The sequence below is a fragment of the Enhydra lutris genome, unplaced genomic scaffold (assembly GCF_002288905.1).
Source record: "Enhydra lutris kenyoni isolate GAN:26980312 unplaced genomic scaffold, ASM228890v2 scaffoldscaffold21, whole genome shotgun sequence".
Lineage (NCBI taxonomy): Eukaryota > Metazoa > Chordata > Mammalia > Carnivora > Mustelidae > Enhydra > Enhydra lutris.
The window spans coordinates 33,919,954-33,942,590 of NW_019154105.1; the positions used below are offsets into that span (position 1 = coordinate 33,919,954).

At 40.2% G+C, this 22,637-nt stretch overlaps 1 pseudogene; it reads right to left on the bottom strand.

The window, feature by feature from the left end:
- The window catches only part of LOC111148856, a 28,789-nt pseudogene extending 6,801 nt beyond the window's left edge, over positions 1–21,988 (bottom strand).
- Positions 21,989–22,637: the final 649 nt, after the last annotated feature.

The following is a 22,637-nucleotide window of genomic DNA, read 5'->3' on the forward strand; positions in this document are numbered from 1 at the left end:
TTTTTTTTTTCCTCTTTAAAGAGTGTGCTTGAATGTGAGGAGTTTTTTATTTTATTTTATTTTAAGATTCTATTTATTTATTTGACACAGAGAGAGAGAGAGATCACAAGTAGGCAGAGAGGCAGGCAGAGAGAGAGAGGGGAAGCAGGCTCCCCGCTGAGCAAAGAGCCCGATGCGGGGCTTGATCCCAGGACCCTGAGATCATGACCTGAGTTAAAGGCAGAAACTTAACCCACTGAACCACCCAGGCACCATATTTTATTTTTTTAAAGTAAGCTCTACCCCCAACATGGGTCTTAAACTCTGGATCCAGAGATCAAGGGTCACATGCTCTACTAACTGAGCAGCCATGTGCCTCTGGTCTCAAAAATTCTTAACATATCATGAAGACAAATGGGCCAGGCTTGGGTCATTCACCCACTCTTGTCTGAATGGAGTAGTAAGAGGAATATGTGTGGGATCAGCCTCATCTAAAACTCTAAGTCTGTTGCTATGAAAAGAACAAAGTATAGATGCCAGGAAACAAAAACAATATAACTCCACTTGAATCATCAGATTTTTATCTGATGCTTTTTATATTTTTGCTTCCCCCCACAACCATGTCTATCAATTTTGACTTGATACGACTTTCCTTAGGATGAACATCAGTTCCTGTTATCCAGCTTATTTTAATTGAAGGCAGAAAAGTCTGCTGTAACACAACCCCAAAGCTGAAGCTGTTGGCCACTAAAAGGCCATTATTCCTTTTGGCTAGAAATTGGCTGATGGAGCAAGAATTGATTCCAGAGTTATTGATGATTTGGCTCTCCCCAGTTTCTAAGGGGGATTCTACTGAACCATCAAGTCATCAATTTGCTCATTTCTGCTTCCATCAGTGATTAATGATCCTGAGGTTGGATAGGGCATCTTTGCAATTGCTAAGTGCTGAGTCATTCATCTCATTAGGAATACATTCCTACTTTTATTTGCTGCCCCAACGGTAAGCTCCATAAGCTCTGCAGATATAGCACGAGTATGAGGTCTTACCTACTACGTATGTACATGTATGTGTGTGTGCCTTTGTTTTTGACTGAGCTATTTTTAAACTCTCTAAGTTCTAGATAACTGATAGCAATACAACTAATTTTTTTCTAGTATGTTAGTTTTCTATAGCTTAATTCTTAATTTAAAGATCTTAATTTAAAGTTCTTAATTTAAAGATCACCACAAATTTGGCACATTAAAACCACACAACTTTACTCTCTTAGAGTTCTAGAAGCCAGAAGTCCCACACAGGCTGTGCTGGGCTACAATTAAGGTATCTGTAGGGCTCCATTCCGTTCTAGAGACTGTAGGGGAAATTATATTTCCTTGCCCTTTCTAGTTTTTAGAGACCACCCCATTCCTGAACTCTTGGACCCTTTTTCTGTCTTCAAAGCCAGCAACGTTCTATCTCTATGACCATCCTTCCATAGTTGCAGCTCCCTCTGGCCCTCCTGCTTACTCTCTTCCACTTTTAAAGACCCTTGTGATTACACTGAGCCCACCTGAATGATCCAAAATAATCTTTATAATAAGGTCAACTGATTAGCAATCTTAATTCCATCTGCCTCTTCTTAATTCCTCTTCACCATCTAACAGATTCCCAGGTTTTGAGGATCAGGCTGGACTATTTTGGAGGTGAGGGAAGGAGGCATTATTCTGCCTTCCGTCATCTATAGACATGCAAATAAATCCTGCCTGATGGAGGTTGAATCGAGGTCTCTACCACCCACTCCTAGAGCAAAATCTAGTTTTGCTTCCATTTCAACATTCCTTTACTCCATACAAAGTTGTAGTTCTTTGACTCCTCCTTTGAGCCAATTTTAACAAATTTGCCAGTTTTCTCATTACATTTAATGAACTATGTAAAGTCTTTGATGTGTTTATTTTATATATCCTATAAAATAATTTCTTCGTTTATAGATATTATATATTTATATGTCATAATTTTACCTTATTTTGAAAATGTATCACAGGCTTAGGTACTAGAGGTTGAATATGATACACACACACACAGAGACACACACACACAAGAGATACATTCTAGGGATTCAGAAAATGAGGGTATCCCTCACTCTCTTCCATATTCTTACAGATTTCAACATAAGCAGGAGACAGACCTGGCTGAGACTCTAACAGCTACTGGCTCAAAGTCAGAGATCAGGTTACTTCCTTCTGACATTAGAAACTCAAGTTTGAATCCCAAGCAATTCAAGGGAATTGTCCAAGGTCATCTGTTCATTACCCTACCTGGATCCCAGAAGTTTTACAATCTCCTTCCTAAAAAGAAAGCTAAGAGCGAACTTCCACCAATGAACTCCAATCATTGACCCACAAATAGTGTTTTTGCGAGACGAAGTGAAAATTTTAAGCATTTCTGCTTAAAAGTGCAAAGTATCCAGTTAATCTTCACAAGGAAGTTGGAGTTATCTGTTTCTTTTCTGATGCAGCAAGCAGCCTAGCTTTGTTTCCTTTCACCTAAAGCTCTCAACCAGCCCCAAAAGGAATAGCTTCCTATAAGCTTTACCCTCCCTATTGAATCCAGTAGATCAAAATGTCCAGTAATCTAGAAGAAACAAAGAAATTGAAGATAATAAACTTGAAGCTTCCTTATTACCAATCCAAATCCTTTTCATTTGCTATTTTATCACAGAGGAGCTGTGATCTATAGCTCTATGGATCAAGATTGTGCTATCCAGCTATGCTTAAATTATAACAAAATTTCAGTAAAATAAAAATGTGAATAGTAATAAATAAATAACATATAATAGGATTTGATAGGTTTTGCATTAAATGTATAGATTACTTTGGGTAATATAGACATTCTAATAATATTTGTTCTTCCAATCCTTGAGCATGGAGTGTTTTTCCATTTCTTTGTGTCATCTTCAGTTTCTTTTATCAGTGTTTTTTAAATTTTCAGAGTACAGATCTTTTACTTCTTTGGTTAAGTTTATTTCTAGGTATGGTTTTTGGTGCAATTATAAATGGGATCAATTCCTTGATTTCTCTTTCTGCTGCTTCATTTTTGTTGTATAGAAATGCAACAGATTTCTGTATATTGATTTTGTATCCTGCAACTTTACTGAATTCATTTATCAGTTCTAGCACTTTTTTGTTGGAGATCGTTTGGGTTTTCTATATAGAGTATCATGTCATCTGTGAATTGTGGAAGTTTGACTTCTTCATTGCCAATTGGATGTCTTTTATTTCCTTTTGTTGTATGATTGCTGAGGCGAGGACTTCCAGTACTATGTTTAACAGTGGTGAGAGTGGACATCCCTGTCTTGTTCCTGACCTTACAGGAAAAGCTCTCAGTTTTTCCCCATTGAAGATGATATTAGCTGTGGGTTTTTTCATATAATGGGATTTTGTAAGCTTGTTGGAAGCCTGAAAGAGTCAGTTTTGAGTGCTATATTTATCCTTTTTAAAAAATGTTAATTTTGTTTATTACTTGAGAGAGAGAGTGGGGGAGGAGCTGGGGAAGAAGAAGAGAGAGAAAGAGAAGAGAGAGAGAGAGAGAAGCAGACTCCTCCACGACTGCAGAACCCCTCCTGGGGCTTAATCCCACAGTCCCAAAATCAGGACCTGAGCCAAAATCAAGAGTCAGACACTTACCCAACTGAGCCACCCAGGCACCCCTGTATATATCCTTTTGATCAAATCCAAAAGAATAATTTTATATTTATTTGTCTATGAGCTACATATTTTCTCTCCATTAGCAAAGAAAATTATTTGTATTCTATTTTATTTTTTAAAGATTTTTTTTATTTTTTTATTATTTTTTTGAAATTCTGGTTAGTAGACATACAGTTCAATATTGGTTTCAGGAGTAGAGTTCAGTGGCTCATCATTTACATATAACACCTAGTGCTCATCATATAACAAGTGCCCTCCTTAATAATCATTGTTGGGTCCATGGTCAAAGGAAAGAGACTGATAGAAAGCGAAGGTCAAGCAAAGCTTTATTTCGCGCCAAGCATCAAGAATCAAACCAACCGTTCGGGGCGTCTCTTGCAAAGAGGCGACCCCTCCCTGCCTTAGAGACGAGCTTTTATAGAGCAAAGGCCATGTGGTTGAGCCTGGCCACACACAGGTGGCCAACTGAATTACAGTTCACCCTATAGTAGCTATTTGAACTAGCCTATCACTCTGGTCAGAATAGGCACCCAAAAGGCACTCCAAAGGCAGGGCCCACATTCTTTGGTAGTCAGGGTGATAGTATGTATGCTTTACTGATTGGATGTCTCCACCTGACCTGACTCATCCTTTCATTCTGGGCTCTGTTATCTCTCCCTGACCTGACACATCCTGGTATATGGGCTCTGTTATCAGGGGCTGGTCGGCCATATTTTACCCGTTTCCCAGACCCATTTCTAAGTGAGTTCCTCTGGGGGGCAGGGTCAATCTAGGTTCACTGCATAAACAACAAAATGGCTGTTCTGCTGAGGTGAGGCTGCTCCGGCTAAGTAGGCCCTTACACCATCACCCACCCACCTATCTCGTCCCCCACCCACTTCCCTCCATCAACTCTCAGTTTGTTCCCCATAGTTAAGAGTTTTTTTCTTTCTTTCCTTTTTTTTTTTAGTTAGCAATATGCATTTTTTTTTACCTAGCAATAGAGAGTTTTTTTATTATTTGTTTCCCTCTCTTTCTTATTCCCCCTTCCATGTTTATCCATTTTGTTTCCTAAATTCCACATATGAGTGAAATCATATGGTATTTGTCTTTCTCTGACTGACTTACTTCACTTAGCATGATACACTCTAGCTCCATCCACATCGTTGCAAATGTAAAGATCTTTGGTTGGTTTTTTAAACAGATTTTTATTTATTTATAAGAAAAGCTTAATTTTAAAAATTTTTTAAAAAATTCCATTCATTTATTTAATTGACAGAAAGACACAGTGAGAAAGGGAACACAAGCAGGGGAAGTGGGAGAGAGAGAAGCAGGCTTCCCGCCAAGGCCAATGCGGGGCTCAATCCTGGGACCCTATCCTGGGACCCTGGGGTCATGACCTGAGCGGAAGGCAGATGCTTAGCAACTGAGCCACCCAGGTGACCCAAAAGATTTTATTGATTTGACAGAGAGCACAAGCAGGGGGAGCAGCAGAGGGAGAGGAAAAAGCAGACTCCCCGCTGAGCAGGGAACCCCTGAACCTAATGCAGATGCTTTACTGACTGAGCCACCCAGGCGCCCCAGCAAATGTAAAGATTTTTTTAATATGTTTATCTTTACACCCAATGTGGAGCTTGAACTCACAACCTTGAGATCAAGAGTTACATGCTGTACCGACTAAGCTAGCCCAGTGCCCCTACATTTATCTGCATATAATTTACATATTTCCTCTCTATTAGTGAAGAAAATTATTTATATTTTAAATTATAGGTTTCCTATGCTTTAACATTTTTCATTATGAAAATAATATATGTTTGGCTCAATGGGTTCAGATCATGAGGGTCCTGGGATGGAGCTTCCTGCTCAGCAGGGCGTCTGCTTCTCCCTCTGCCCCTCCCTCTGCTCAAGAGGTCTCCCTCTCTCTCCCAGATAAAGAAATAAAGTCTTTTTTTTTTTTTAAAGCAAATAATATATGTTTATATTAGGAACTTTGGAAGAAAACATTTTAAGAATAAGAGAAAAAGTTATTCATAATATAAACATCCAGACAACCATTGGCTTTTATTAATGCCTAAATGTTTGTTGGTCTTTTTTCTTATATTATAATAATCTTTCATTTATAAAATTTTTATATTGTTCTTCTCAGTTAATATAATAAGCAATTCCTATGTCATTGTTACATGATTTTTTATTGGCTACATAATTTCTCACCAGATAGGTGATTCATAGCTTAACTAATATTTGCATATTTCTTATCTTTACAGCCATAATAGATATTTGCCTTTTATTGTAGCTTCAAAGATATTTATCCAAGTTTTTATTACTGCTTCTTGTTAAACAATTTATATACGTTTATGAAAACCAAAATTCAGTAGTTACATTAACAATTTCAAAACATAAAATTCAGATTCCTTATTCTTAAATTTCTCCAGTAGAAGCTTTAAAAAAAACCCATAAAACTCAATACAGATCACTAAAAGATTTGTCCATGAGTCTACCTAGTTTTAAAGACAAGTAGAAATTCTTCCCATTATAATCATTGTTATCCATATTGTATAATAATAAACATATACTGACCATAAGCTTAGTAAGAACAGCCTGTAAAAGTAAGCAACAAACATATTATACACAAATAAAACAAAATCCAGTTTTAATCACTATTCCCTTTGGTTCTGCCCAGAGCTGGTTTTTCAATATTCTTTCATTTATCCATTAAATACTGAAGGAGCCCTAACTAGATACCAGATATTGGGGAGGGGATAGGTAATAAGAAAGACTTTATTAGCTTTCATTCTAGGGCTAGTTGGATCATCTTCAAACTCTGTTTTTTTTTTTTTTTTTTTCTGGAGTAAAACAAGATCTTCATTGTTGACAAGGTTTACTTGAGTTGCAGAAATTCTCCCGTTTTAGCCTGTACTCCCATCTTCGAACTCTTTAGCATGGTCTAGAGAATGTTCTCTGGGATCTGGCTGTTCTTGTTGAAGAATCAGAACCCCCATTCTGAATTACTCGAAAGGCACAGCCCCACTCTTGGTACTTGTGTCTTCAGTAGTAGCTGGTTAGTGTGAATGTGGGAACTTCTAGGCTTGTTATAAAGTGAGGGCATGTTTAGGAATGCTCAGAAAAAGGAAGTTCTGTGGAGAGGGCCGTCTTCACAGCAGCTTGCCCTAGGTTGCAGTAACCCAATAAGAAGGAAGCTTGGGATTAAAAAAAAAGAAACAACCAAACTCTCTTTTCCCATCTACCTCTGATTTTCTCCTTGATCTGATCTCCCAGGATCCCCATCCATCAAGTCCTAATGAAACTAGAGAGCAAGGACATTGATTGATAGAGCCCATACAGGCCAGACTCCCAGGGCCAGGAATAGGGCAGAGAAAAGTAGTGGATCTGGAGGGACAAATGGAAGATGTTTAGCATAGAGACTCTAAAATGAGTGGTATTATAGTGCCCATTTTTCAGGTGTGGAAACTGAGGTACAGAGAGGTTAATTAATGTGCCCATGGATAATAGGGGGGCAAAATTGGTATTTACATCAAGTGTTCATTTCTAATTACTCTCCATATTGTCATTTTTTCTTAATGATATCTCCCAAATAATGCCATACACAGTAAAGGTCCTCAGTAAATACTTTTTGAAAGGAAGGAAAAGGAAAAATGATGAGAAAACTATTTAGGAAGAATTAAACTTAGCTCCCTAGAAGAATGTCTTGGGTTAGCAAACCCAACAGATGTACTTCTGGCAAATTTTCATGAACCTGATAAATCCTTATTTTTAAGAATTGCTCAAATGTGGGGCACCGGGGTGACTCAGTCTTTTAAGTGTCTGCCTTCAGCTCTGGTCCTGATCCCAGAGTCCTGGGATCAAGTCCCGAATCCATTTTCTTGTTCAGTTGGAAGTCTGCTTGTCCCTCTCGCTCTGCCCCTCCCCCGCTCATGTACACATGTTCTCTCTCTCTCTCTCAAATAAATCAATAAAATTAAAAAAAAAAAAAAAAAGGAAGGGGGGCGCCTGGGTGGCTCAGTGGGTTAAAGCCTCTGCCTTCGGCTCAGGTCATGATCCTGGGGTCCTGGGATCGAGCCCCGCATAGGGCTCTCTGCTCGGCAGGGAGCCTGCTTCTCTTCCTACTTGTGATCTCTGTCAAATAAATAAACAAAATCTTAAAAAAAAAAAAAAAGAATTGCTCAAATGTACTCGGGCTAAGATGGTAACTAGACTTATTTCATTATGTAAAAAAATACCAAATCACTATTATGTACACCTGAAACTAATAGACTATTGTATGTTAATAATATTTCAATTAAAAAATAAAAAGTACTCTGCCTAAAGGTGAGGGGTGTGATTCCAAGCGGCTAGATCTAAGGCCCTATGTCTCCACCATTCTGTCTAATCATACTTTAAAAAAAAAAAATTTTTTTTTTAAGTAGCCTCCACACCCAACATGGGGCTTGATCCCAGTACCCTGAGATCATGACCTGAGCTGAAGGTAGACATTTAACCATCTGAACCACCCAGACACTGTGGATATTAATCTCTTCTTAGATGTATGATCTGCAAATATTTCTCCATTGTGTGGATTGCCTTTTTACTCCATTGATAGTGTCCTTTGATACATGAAGCTTTAATTTTTTAATAAGGTAGAGTTTATCTATTTTTTTCTTTTGTTATATATGCTTTTTGGGGAGGGGTCTGATATCAAAGAAATTGTTCCCTAATCCAATGTGTGAAGCTTTTTCTAGCCTTTTCTAGAGTCTTTTTCTAGAATCAATGTGTGACCCTTTTTCTCTTACGAGTTTCACAATTTTAGCTTTTACACTTAGGTCATTGATTCTCAAAGGGTATTTAGCGAGCATCTAATCAACTTAAAAATTAGGTACTGAGGGGGGCAACCACTAATGCTCAACCTTCTTTTTTTTATTTTTATTTTTTTTAAGATTTTATTTACTTATTTGACAGACAGAGATCACAAGTAGGCAAAGAGACAGGCAGAGAGAAAGGAGGAAGCAAGCTCCCTGCTGAGCAGAGAGCCCGATGTGGGGCTCGATCCCAGGACCCTGAGATCATGACCTGAGCCAAAGGCAGAGACTTAACCCACTGAGGCACCCAGGTGCCCCCTCAACCTTCTTTTTAATAGTCCAAGTGTGACATAGAAACTAATGCAAGTAAGACAGGAACATGCGCTATAAAAAAATTATAAATCAAATGCATTTGGAAGGTTCAAAGAAATGACAGATCAGGGAGGATTTCATGGTTGGCATTTGAGCAAGCCCTTGGAGGGTGTTCAGATTTGGACTTACAGAGGTGAGGTAGGAGAACATTCCAGGCTAAGGGCATATTGTGGATAGCACAGGAACTAGGGGCAGTTCCTTGGCTAAGGGAATGAGAGTTAAAGCCTGAAAGAGAAGCCTGATGTATGCACAAGAGAGATGACAAACCAGGTATTAACTTAAATCCAAGATGTTCCTCGAACGAGAGTTCCAAGTTACCTTCTGGAGCATTAATGTTTCTGTTACTAGCCAGAAACCTGAGAAATTCATCCTTTTAGACAGTCTGTAGAGTAGTAGGAACATCCTCTCCTCAAAATAAATTTTATTAAAGGAAAAGTAAACCTGCAATCAGTAGGTATTGTGCCATGGATAAATTCCTGTGGTCCATTGTCTCACCTTACCGCACAGTAGGTTCAGGAAGGGTCAATCCTATGGGCAGACCCTGGCCCCAAGTGGTTTAGTAACATGTCTTGAGTTTAATACCCCTATGTTCTGGTTGAGCTGCCCCCAGGACACTGAAACCTGACCATGTTGCTTTAACAAGGCCTAGATGATTTTCCATAGCAAGTGAGGTACAGATTTTAGGATCTTTCCACACACCATACTAAGGGTCAACCCTGCTTTTTCTGAGTACATCTCCTGGTTCAGCTTTCCACAGAGCTCCACAGCTTTTTCAGTCTTTCCTTTAGCATGATTGATTGAAAAGAAAATATGACCTGTAACTTAGAAAATTTCCTTTCAGCTTCACATGACATTATATGCAATTAAATTTTTAGAATTATTGTCAAATCTGATATCAATCAGATATTTAAACTCAATCAAATTTCACTCATGCATGAACTATAGGAATATATAGGGGCTACTCAAATAAGAGTTCTTATGGGGTGAATATATAATCCTTGCACTGATAAGACTCGTTATAGTAGGATATTATGGGTTTTATGTTATCTTCATTAATGGTAACATTGCATGTCCAAGAAACAAGAAATATGAATTTAAATGTTTTTCCAAAATATTCCTATGATTTACTCCTCTTCATTAAGTAGTTTATGAAACAATCCTCGGTGGCACTTTTTTAAAAAAGATTTTATTTATTTATTTGAGAGAGAGAGACAGAGAAAGAGAGCACATGAGCATGTGGAAGGGGCAGAGGGAGAAGGCAAAGCAGACTCTGTGCTGAGCAGGGAGCCTGACACAGGGCTTGCTCCCAGGACACTGGGATCATGACCTGAGGTGAAGTCAGATAGTTAACTGACTGAGCCACACAGGCGCCCAATGATGGCACATTTTTAATTTCGTACACTGCATTATCGTGTGTATTGCTGATGGAGGAAAAATCCTATTTTGACAAGTCTTAATGAAAACCCAATCTTTCACTAATAGCTTTACATATCAGATGGTTGGGAAAATTTTCACAGAGAAGCTTCCTGGTTCAGAGTCCCCCCTGAAAAGTTGCATCAGCTTCTGGCCTTCACCTGCCAAGCTGGAGGAACTTAACCCTTGGTTCTGGGGCAGGTGGGAAAACAGAGGCCATATTCTGCCTACCTTGTGCCCACCTTTGGGGGAAGATTTCTTTCTCACTCAGGTTACATGTCCCTCAAGGGTCAGCTGTGGCTCTGCTCCGTGTTGTGTATATTCGGGTAGCCAGGGTACAGGACCTGTCCCTGTATGGAACATGAGGTCTTGTCACAGTGAAAAGAGAATTGGCAGATCATGGCAAATCTTTTAAGGCATCTGCTTAGAGTGGTATATGTCATTGCCACTCACATTTCACTGGCCAAGATAAGTCACATGACCAAGCCTAAAGCCAATGGGGGAAAGGGGATGTGCACTTCTCCAGTAGGGTTGAACTCCAAATATGGCTGCATATATTTGGGATAATAATATGGTCTATCTCATTAGCCCTCTGGGATTGATTAGAGGTAAAGATATTTGGAATATTTGCAAGATACATCTGCAGAATGTTGGCTTTCAAATGTCTATTTCTGGGGGAAATTAAAACTAACAAACACATAATGTGGGGTGCCTGGCTGGCAGTAGGTAGAGCATGCAGCTCTTGATCTCAGGATTGTAAATTTGAGCACTACCCTGGGTGTAGAGATTACCTAAAAATAACATCTTTTAAGAATTAAATGAACAAACAAACAACTAACATAATTATATTGTCTTCAGTGAAATGCTTTAAAGTAGGCTATAGATCAGAGCTGACCAACAAAAATGCAAGTCATATATTGAATTTAAAATTTTCTTGTAAATTTGGGGCACCTGGGTGGCTCAGTCAGTTAAGTGTCTGCTTTTGGTTCAGGTCATGATCCCAGGGTCCTGGGATTGAGCCCAGAGTTGGGCTGCCTGCTCAGTGGGGAGTCTGCTTCTCCCTCTCTCTATACCCTTCCCCTGCTCTCTCTCTCTCTCTCTCTCTCTCCCTCTCTCCTTCTCTCTCTCAAATAAATAAATAAATAAATTTAGATTTTTAAATAATAAATAAAATTTTCTGCCAGATTAAAATGTAATACATGAATTTTGTTTTAATATATTTATCTAACCAATATATCCAAAATGCTGTCATTTCATTATGTAATCAATATTATAAAACATTAATCGGGTATTTTCCATTCTTTTTTTCATATAAACCTTTAAAATCTGGTATATATTAGAGCACATCTTAGTTTGAAGTAGTCACTTTTTTTTTTTTTAAAGATTTTATTTATTTATTTGAGAGAGAGAGATCACAAGTAGACAGAGAGGCAGGCAGAGAGAGAGAGAGAGAGAGAGAGAGAGAGCAAGACTGTAGGGGGAAGTAGTAGAGGGAAAGGGAGAGACAATCTCAAGCAGACTCCCTTCTGAGCATGGAGCCAGACACAGGGCTTGATTTCATGACCCTGAGATCATTACTTGAGCCAAAACCAAGAGTCAGATGCTTAACCAACTGAGCCACTCAGGCACCCCTGAACTAGTCACATTTTCATTGCTTACTAAATGCGTGTAATAATGACTACCAAATGAGACAGCGCATGTCTATACCACTCAATCTGTTTATTCTGGTAGAAATAAGACTGATCCTTAAAACTTGGGGTCAACATCCTTCTTTGTTAAGTGCAGGTTCAATACCTTTCAGGAAACACAAGCAGATTTTGGGTATAATTATTTAACTATTGAGTACTTAGCTATATGCTCTTTTACCTCATGAAGAAACATATCAAAGCAAATTAAAATGTTTTTTCTCTGACTTTTGTTGACCTTTCGTCAGCCTTTTAATTGGTGGACAGGAACTAGCTGAGTCAAGAATGTACGAACATTACATGGATTTCTGGTTATTAATATTTTTGCCAAATTTATCTTCTAATACCAGCTACAGAATTAGGGTGGGCAAGACTGACCTCTTGACCATATTATTTTAAGTGTGGTTATAAACAATGTGTCTCAGCGCAACTTCCTTTAATGGATATGTTAATTGTTTGGCATTACTTTGGGATGAAAGGAAAGAAACATTTGCTTTCTCTCTTGAAATAGTAAGTAGGAGTGTCCTTGTAGACATTGATAAAAAATAGTCATGAATCAGTCATAGCATTATAAGACAAAGTTTCCAGATTAACAAGATAAAGGGATCATCATTAACTGTGAAAAAAAGAAGGCTAAAAAAAAACTCCACAGAAAACATAAAACTAAGCTAGTGGTTCCCTAATATTTAGGTGTTCAATGTTAAATGAAACTGCACAGCAGGTCAGTGTGTTTACTTAACCCCGAGGAGTGCTTTATGGTTAATTCATCTTGGTAGGTCCCTGTTTTGGATATGTTTATATCTGTAACACCTACCACAGATATGGGCATATAGTATCTAGTCCATTAGTACCTGGTGAATTGAGTTAAAGTTAGCCATCTCAAAGCCTGTATGTCAGAGGGATAGTAATGAGTAGTTACCCATTGTGGGGGTGTGTGTGCAGGGGAGCTGGAATGGGCAAAGGAATTCTGAACAGAATGGCAAGAATCCTGGAGACATTCACACCAAATGCTGACATGACTTGAAATGTCTCTCAGGAATCCTAACCTTCAAAATAGGCATTATATGGGGCGCCTGGGTGGCACAGTCAGTTAAGCATCAGACTCTTGGTTTTGGCACAGATGGTGATCTCAGGATCCTGAGATCAGTCCCATGTCTGACTCTGCAGATTCTCTGCCCCTCCCCCCAAATAAATTAATTAATCTTTTAAAAAACTGATACTATCTGATAGTAAGAAAATCATTCGTAGCCAGTATGTTGAGTCAAAAAACCTTAAATATTAAAACACTATGTGTTTTATTTGAGGATTCAAAGAAGTTTCTCTTGGTCTGGTCTTGACCTAGCCGTGATTTAGTGCTGTCTCTTTAAGGTGACTAATGTCTTCAGAAGCAGCTCAATAATGTGGAATAGTTTATATAAGTCCCCAAGAGGGACACAAATTACTCCACCAGCTGCATTCCCTCACGTCAGGAAAAAGACTCCAATATATTTCTTGGCTACTATAAAATCTCGGAAGTTTGAAACATACTAACACAGAAAAAGAAAAAAAGCTATGATTCAACCACTTGCTCTCATGAAAAGCATCAATAGTTAATCATGTGGTAAAATTCAGAGGATGCTGGAATAAAAGAGTTCTCTAACATCAATTAGTCCAGTCCCTCTCCTTTTTCAAATGCAACAGCTACGGACTAAAGTGAGATGATTCAAGTTTTCAGTGTCATGATGTGATGTGACAGTGACCTTACAGCTCACTGCCTCGAAAATCCTTCCAGCCTACAGTGCTCCCTGACTCTATAAGGGGGACACATTCTTTTTTTTTTTTAAGATTTTATTTATTTATTTGACAGAGAGAGAGATCACAAGTAGGCAGACAGGCAGGCAGAGAGAGAGGGGGAAGCAGGCTCCCTGCTGAGCAGAGAGCCCGATGTGGGGGCTCGATCCCAGGACTCTGAGATCATGACCTAAGCCGAGGGCAGAGGCCTTAACCCACTAAGCCACCTTGGGGGACACATTCTTTTTTTTTTTTTTTTTAAAGATTGGTATTTATTTACTTGACAGACAGAGATTACAAGTAGGCAGAGGAGATAAGGCAGAGAGAGAGGAGGAAGCAGGCTCCCCGTCGAGCAGAGAGCCCAATGTGGGGCTCGATCCCAGGACCCTGGGACCATGACCTGAGCCGAAGGCAGAGGCTTTAACCCACTGAGCCACTCAGGCGCCCCTGGGGGACACATTCTTAAACATAATTGGGACATTGGTTTTGATACACTGGAAACAACAACAACAAAAAATAACTGAAACTTCAAGAACAATTTTATTCAGTAACATGGTTCTTTTTGGTAATTATTCAAATATTCTGGTATGCATTAGCTAAAACATTGTGTGTGTTTATACTATTACCAAAAAGAACCATGTTACTGAAGAAAACCCTGGTTGCTTAGAGATTAGTGGCTTGACTCTTGAATAGCGAACTTTTCTATATGGTACATAGCAAAGTGATTAAGAGGTCTCAGGTTCTCATCTAAACCTAAGTATCTCCAGGTCCCATCTCCAGATATGATCATGGGGTGGGTAAGGCTTCACTTAATGAATTGTGTGGGAGGGGGGCAAAATTCAGTCCATAGCAATCAGGAAACCCACATGTACCAGATTTTTCTTTCTTCCAAATGTTGGTAGATGATGGCATGGTCATGAGCAGATAGGAGAGAACTATACCCACCTGCTCTCTCCACCTCAGCTTGTCTGGTATGTATAACATGGTCTGTGACTAACATGATCCTGGCTCATCTTGCGGTTTTGCTGAGCCATATTCAAGCTTTCTTGTCAGATTGCTAGACCAAAATTTTCTTATAAGAAATATGTATTTTTTAAGATTTTATTTATTTGACAGAGAGAGAGATCACCAGTAGGCAGAGAGGCAGGCAGAGAGAGAGGGGGAAGCATGCTCCCTGCTGAGCAGAGAGCCAGATGCGGGGCTCGATCCCAGGACCCTGAGATCATGACCCGAGCAGAAGGCAGAGGCTTAACCTCTGAGACACTCAGGCACCCCGAAATATTTTTTTAATGAAAATTTTATTTATTTATTTGACACAGAGAGAGATCACAAGCAGGCAGACAGGCAGGCAGAGAGAGCGGGGGAAGCAGGCTCCCCGCCGAGCAGAAAGCCCGACGCAGGGCTCCATCCCAGGACCCCAAGATCATGACCAGAGCCAAAGGCGGAGCCTTAACCCACTGAGCCACCCAGGCGCCCTCCAAGAAATACTTTTAATAATAAATTGCCATTAATGATGATATCTAAATATTCATTAATTTTTTAAAAAAAGATTTTATTTAGGGGTGCCTGGGTGGCTTAATTGGTTAAGTGTCTGCCTTTAGTCCAGATCATTATACCAGGGTCCTGGGATTGAAGCCCGTGTCAGGCTTTCTGCTCTGTGGGGAGTCTGCCTCTCCCTCTGCCTGCTGCTCTGCCTGCTTGTGTGCCCTGTTGCTTGATCTCTCTCAAATAAATAAAATCTTTAAAGAAAATATATTTTTAAAAGGTTTTATTTATTTATTTGAAACTGAGAGAGACAGAGAGAGAAAGACCGAGCACAACCGGGGAGGAGGGCGGGGAGAAGGAGAAACAGGCTCCCCGCTGAGCATGGGCCCAACACAGAGTTCGATTCCAGGACCCTGGGATCATGACCTGAGTCTAAGGCAGACGCTTAACCAACTGAACCACCCGGGCAATCCCCAAGTATTCATTAATTTTTTAAAAGATTTTATTTATTTATTTGACAGACAGAGATCACAAGTAGGCAGAGAGGCAGGCAGAGAGAGAGAGAGGGGAGCAGGGAGCCAGATGCGGGGCCGATCCCAGGACCCTGGGACCATGACCTGAGCTGAAAGCAAAGGCTTTAACCCACTGAGCCACCCAGGTGCCCCTGTTCATTAATTTTTAATAGCAAAGAACTTATTATAGATTGGATTATGTTCCCCACCCAAAATAAGATACTCTGAAGTCCTAACTCCTAGTATTTCAGAATGTGACCTTACTTAGAAAGGTCAGTGCAGATGTAATTAGTTAAGGAAGGTCATACTGAGTGGGGGCCCCCAGTCCAATATGACTGCTGGCCTTGTAGGAAGAGGAACATGTGAAAACACAAGTGCAGGGAAAATGCCACGTGAAGACAGAAGATTGGAGGAACGCATCTTTAACCCAAGCAATACCAAAGATTTGCCAAACCACCAGCAGCTAGGAAGAAGCAAAGAAGGATTCTCCCACAGCTTTTAGAGGGAGGGTGGCCCGGCCGGGATTTCAGACTGCTGGCTTCCAGAACTATGAGCCAGTAAAATCCTGCTGTTTGAAGCCACCTCATGGATAATGCTTGATTATGGCAGCCCTACAAAAGAATACAATTGTCTGTCTTCGGAAATTGAGTTGTAACAGATGAGTTAGAGGCACTTTATATTCCTATATTAAGTTTGTGTTTATCCTTTTTTTTTTTTCCCCTTTTCAGATATGGTGAGAAAACAAGAGGCGATCAGAATTTACTCTTCATTTTGAAAATTCAGAACTGGCGAATTCCATCACAGCAAGCATAAACCAAGCAAAGATGAAGGTCAGTATGTTGTTTTATTTTATCTGAGAAAATAAAGAGAAGATTCCCTGCAATGTGTGGCTGAGTGCCAGGGCAGTTGTTGGGAAAACAGTTACATGTACATTAAAAATGACATTTACAGAATCAACTATCAAATTATTTACAGAAAACATTTAAAATGAAATTTTCATTCCCAACTCCAATATCAAAGAATCTTATTAAGATTGTTTACAATATTAATTATGCAAAGTAGGTGGAGGATAGCAGACTCACAAATAAATTGCCAATTTATTTATTTTAATTTTTTTTAAAGATTTATTTTTTTGACAGAGAGAGACATAGTGAGAGAGAGAACACAAGCAGGGGGAGTGGGAAAGGGAGAAAGCAGGCTTCTGACCGAGCAGGGAGCCTGATGTGGGGCTTGATCCCAGGACCCTGGGATCATGACCTGAGTTGAAGCTAGACGCTTAATGACTGAGCCACCCAGGTGCCTCTAAATTGCCAATTTAAATGGAAACTGCTCACTGTGAAAAGTCTAAGAGATATCTTTGAAGTACTGCTTGCCTCAAACACAGGGAGAATATTGGAGATTCACAGAGGTTGCTAAAGCCTTATACTTCACCAGAATCATTTTTGAAGTTAAAACATTTCTTTACATTCTCTCACATCATAAAATAGAACATAATCTCTACTGAAGTTCATGGAAAAATCCAAGAATGTTCAAGTCAAGTTTTTTGTGTATAAATAACCTCTGTGTTCAATACTGAAAAGAGTAACATAGTACTGGAAGTCTTAGCCTCAGCAGTCAGACAACAAAAAGAAATAAAAACACCCAGAGTGCCTGGGTGGCTCAGGTCATGATTCCGGGACCTGGAGTCCCGGGATTGAGTCCCGCATTGGGCTCCCAGCTCCCCGAGATGTCTGCTTCTCCCTCTGACCTCCTCCCCTCTCATGCTCTCTCTCTCTCTCTCAAATAAATAAATTAATTTTAAAAAATAAAAATAAAAAATAAAAACATCCAAATCGGCAAGAAAGAAGTCAAACTCCCACTATTTGCAGATGACATGATACTCTATGTAGAAACCTGAAAGACTCCACCAAAAAATTGCCAGAACTAATACATGAATTCAGTAAAGCTGTAGGACACAAAACTCTATACAAATCTGTTGCATTCTATATACCAAAAATGAAGCAGCAGAAAGAGAAATCAAGAAATTGATTCCATTTACAACTGTACCAAAAATAAATAAGATATCTAAGAATAAACCTAACAAAAGGGGTAAAAGCTCTGTACTTTGAAAACTATAGAATATTTATGAAAGGAATTGAGGGAGACACAAAGAAATGGAAAGACATTCAATGTTCATGGATGGAAGAACAAACATGGTTAAAATGTCTATCCTACCCAAAGCAATCTACACACATAATGCAATCTCTATCAAACCACCACCAGCAGGGATGCCTGGGTGGCTCAGTTGGTTAAGTGTCTGCCTTCGGCTCAGGTCATGACCCCAGGGTCCTGCGATTGAGCCCCACATCAGGCTCCCTGCTCAGCGAGAAGTCTGCTTCTCCCTCTACCACTTTCCCTGCTTGTGTTACCTCTCTCACTGTGTCTCTCTGTCAAATAAATAAGTAAAATCTTTTTAAAAATTAAGGAAAAAACAACCACCAACATTTTCACAGAGCTAGAACAAACAATCCTAAAATTTGGATGGAGCCACAAAAGACCCAGAATAGCCAAAGCAATCTTGAAAAAAAAGAAAAGCAAACCCAGAGGCATCACAATTCCAGACTTCAAGCTCTATTACAAAGCTGTAATCATCAAGACAGCATGGTACCAGCACAAAAACAGACACATCGATCAATGGAACAGAATAGGGAACCTAGAAATGGGCCCACAGTGATATGTCAAGTAATCTTCAACAAAGCAGGAAAGAATATCCAATGGGAAAAAGACCATCTCTTCAACAAATGGTGTTGGGAAAATTGAACAGAAGGATGGAACTGGACCACTTTCTTATACCATACACAAAAATAAATTCAGAATGGATGCAAGTCCTAAATGTGAGGCAAGAAACAATCAAAACCCTAGAGAACATAGGCAGAAACCTCTTTGACCTCAGCCATGGCAACTTCTTACTAGACATGTCTTCAGAGGCAAGGGAAACAAAAGCAAAAATGAACTATTGGGACTTCAAAGGGACAAAAATCTTCTGCACAGCGAAGGAAACAATCAATAAAACTAAAAGGCAACCTACAGAATGGGAGAAGATATTTGCAAATAGCATATCAGATAAAGGGTTAGTATCCAAAATCTATAAAGAACTTAAACTCAACACCCCCCCCCAAATAATCCAGCTAAGAAATGGACATGAAGAGACATTTTTCTAAAGAAGACATACAGATGGCTACAGACACATGAAAAGATGCTCAACATCACTCATCATCAGGGAAACACAGATCAAAATCATGATGAGATACCACCCACCTGTCAGAAAGGCTAAAATAAACAACACAGAAACAATGATATTGATGAGGATGTGGAGAAAGGGGAACCCTCTTATATGTTGGTGGGAATGCAACCTGGGGCAGCCGCTCTGGAAAACAGTATGGAATTGCCCCCAAAAGTTAAAAATAGAACTACCCAATGACCCTGCAAATGCACTACTAGGTATTTACCCACAGGTTACAAAAATACTGATTTGAAGGGGTACCTGCACCCCGATGTGTATAGCAGCATTATCAGCAATAGCCAAACTATGGAAAGAGCCCAAATGTCCATTGACTGATGAATGGATAAAGAAAATGTGGTTTGTATATACAATGGAATGTTACTGAGCCATCAAAAGGAACGAAATCTTGTATTTACAATGACATGGATAGAGCTAGATGGTATCAAGTGAAATAAGTCATTGGAAAAGGACAAATACCATATGATTTTATTCATGTGTGGGATTTAAGAAACAAAACAGATGAATATAGGGGAAGGGAAAAAAGAAAAGAGAAAGAGAGGGAAGCAAACGATAAAAGACTCTCAATGATAGAGAACAAACTGATGAAGGAAGGTGGGTGGGTGGTAGGATAGGCTAAATGGGTATTAAGAAGGGCATTTGTTACGATGAGCTCTGGCTATTATATGCAAGGGATGAATCACTAAATAAAATTTTTTTAAAATACTGAAAACAGGAAGGGAGGCCCTGGTTGGCTCATTCAGTAGAACATACAACCTTTGATCTTGGGGTTGTAAGTTCCGACCCACATTGGTTATAGATATTACTAAAAAATAAAATTTTAAAAAATCCATTAAAAATGCAGAAAGTGGAGAGTTCTAAAGGGAGAAGTGATGTGCAGAATAAGGAAGACCTAACTGAGGTATGAATTGCTGGCTAGCACTCATTTACCCAGAAATGGAAGGGAATGGACACTAGAGAGTAACATGCTTCATCTTTAAAAATACTCCTTGACAAGAAGGGTATGCTGCAAAGATATGGTCAGCATAATAAATGATATGTAGGGGCGCCTGGGTGGCTCAGTGGGTCAAGCCTCTGCCTTCAGCTCAGGTCATAATCTCAGGGTTCTGGGATCGAGCCCCACATCAGGCTCTCTGCTCAGTGGGGAACCTGCTTCCTCCTCTCTTTCTGCCTGCTGCTCTGCCTACTTGTGATTTCTCTCTGTCAAGTAAATGAATAAAAATCTTAAAAAAATAAAATAAATGATATGTAATACACACATACACTCTCTCTTTTATTCTAAGGGAGTATGATCTCTTCCTGCTAGACAAGTCTGATCTAGTACCTTCTATGTGCTGAGAATACATGTGCTTTGAAACATATATTCAAAGACCTGACTTTCATGGGGCTGGCATTATCGTGGGGGAGACAAAAAAATGATGTATTGCTCTAAGATATATTCTGTCATTTTGCTTGTATATTACACCTTTGAAACTGAGGTTATGAATTGCATCACATGGGGAAGCGAGTTGGATGGTTTCATCCAATTTGAACACCCACAGCCGTATTTTGAAGTCTGTCTCTTCTGGAACCGTGATGGCAACAACAGAGTGGTATTTCCTGCCAGTTCAGTTATCAGCTTAGTTTCACAGCTGTGGATAGTCTTGAGAATTCTTTTTTGTCACACTGAAATTCTTCCCACCTACAGCAAATGTAAACACCTAATTTTTTGTTTTGGGCCTCTCGTGTTCACAGCACTCCATGCCATCGTGCTGATGGCGAGAAAAGAAATTTTGGAGTCTAGGGGTGTCCCCATGGCTCGGTTGGTTAAGCTCCCGACTCTCCATTTCAACTCAGGTCATGATCTCCTGGGATTGAGTCCTGTGTCAGGCTCGGCAGGGAGTCTGAGATTCATTCTCTCTCTCCCTCTGCCTCTCCCTTGCTCTCTCTCTCCCTCTCTATTTATTTATTTATTTATTTAAATTTATTCTTTAAATTAAGATTTTATTTGTTTATTTATTTGACAGAGAGACGCACACACACAGTGAGAGAGGGAACACAAGAGGTGGGAAAAGGAGACGTAGGCTTCCCACTGAGCAGAGAGCCCAATGCGGGGCTCGATCCCAGGACTCTGGAATCAAGACCTGAGCTGAAGGCAGATGCTTAACCACCGCGCCACCCAGGCGCCCTTATTTATTTTTTTTTTTAAGAAGAAATTTTGGAGTCTAAAAAAGTACTACACATATATAAGTTCAACAATCAGTTTTCCCTTAACTGAACAAAAGACTCAGGGCCCTTTGTCTACCTCTTACAGTTCCATCAAAGGCCCTCTGGGAGAAAACACTTTGGATTTGAGTCATTTCATGAGGATCGCCTCATTTTCTTTACATTTCTCCTTACAGCTGTCCTGATAGGCTCCCAAACTTTAGTCCCAGTGCCCTGCCATCTACAGAATAAAGTTCAGATGTGATCATCAAATGATTTGGGACATCAGCACAACACCTGGATTTTTCAATCTATGCAAGATTGCTTGGTTTTTACGTAAAGGGAGGGACCCAATTCTGAAATTCTCTTTTTTTTTAATTAATTAATTTATTTTTAGTAATCCCTGCCCCCAGCAAGGGGGCTCAAATACAAGACTCTGGGATCAAGAGGCATGCCCCTCTAACTGAGCGAGCCAGGTGCAGCATCGATTCTGAAATGGCCTCCACTGCCCAGCACACCGGAAGTGGCAGGATTCTTAGTTGCAAGGGAGAGAAATCAACTGTGGCTCTTTTAAGGAGAAAAGACGTTGATTAGAGGATATCAAACAGTTCAGCTGAAGAACAAGGCAGGCCCCAGACCATGTTCTGGAATTGGTCCCATGAAGCCACCACTGCTACGTACCGCAGCTCTGAACCACCTCCATCTCACACAGAACATGGAACGTTTGTGCTGAAACCACAGACATTGCCAGCGCTTTGCCCCGCGTGTGTCTAGCGCCTCTGTTGCTGATCTCTTCTGTGGGGATTCTCCTCCGGTTCTACTTCTTCCACACTCGCTTCCAGTGCAACGGGCCATCATCGCATGCCTGGCCTGACGGTGAGAGAGCCTGGGTCAAAGGGAGTAACTGACGTTTTCTGATTCTAGAGTAGGAGATGCCTTCATCCAGGGAAGGGGGTTCATGCACAATGGTGAATACTTCCCTCCCCGGCCAAGCTGAAAATGGACTTACCCAGATGAACAAGCACCTGAGCTAGGAATGGGCTGGAGACTTCTTTTTTCTTTTTTAAAGATTTCATTTCTTCATTTGTCAGAAAGAGAGAGAGAGAGAGAGCCCAAGCAGAAAGAACAGAAGGCAGAGAAGCAGGCCCCCCACTGAGCAGGGAGCGGGATGCTGGGGTTGATCCCAGGACCACAGGATCATGACCCGAACTGAAGGCAGACGCTTAACTGACTGAGCCACCCAGGCCTCCCTGGAGATTTTAACTCTCTTTATGACATAGAAAGAGTGACATTTCTTCCTACGGCTCCCCTCCCTTGACCCTCCAAGCCACTAAACACAACTCATGACTTCAGTGGCACTGAGGGCCCAGAAGGCCTTCTGTCCCTTAGGTATCCACGTGACCCACACTGCCCGACTCCAGGGCCACCTCCTCCAGGAAGTCTAGAGATTACTTTGCCAAGGGGATTCCTTTGTTCCTGACTGCCTCACAGGATCTGCTGCCCT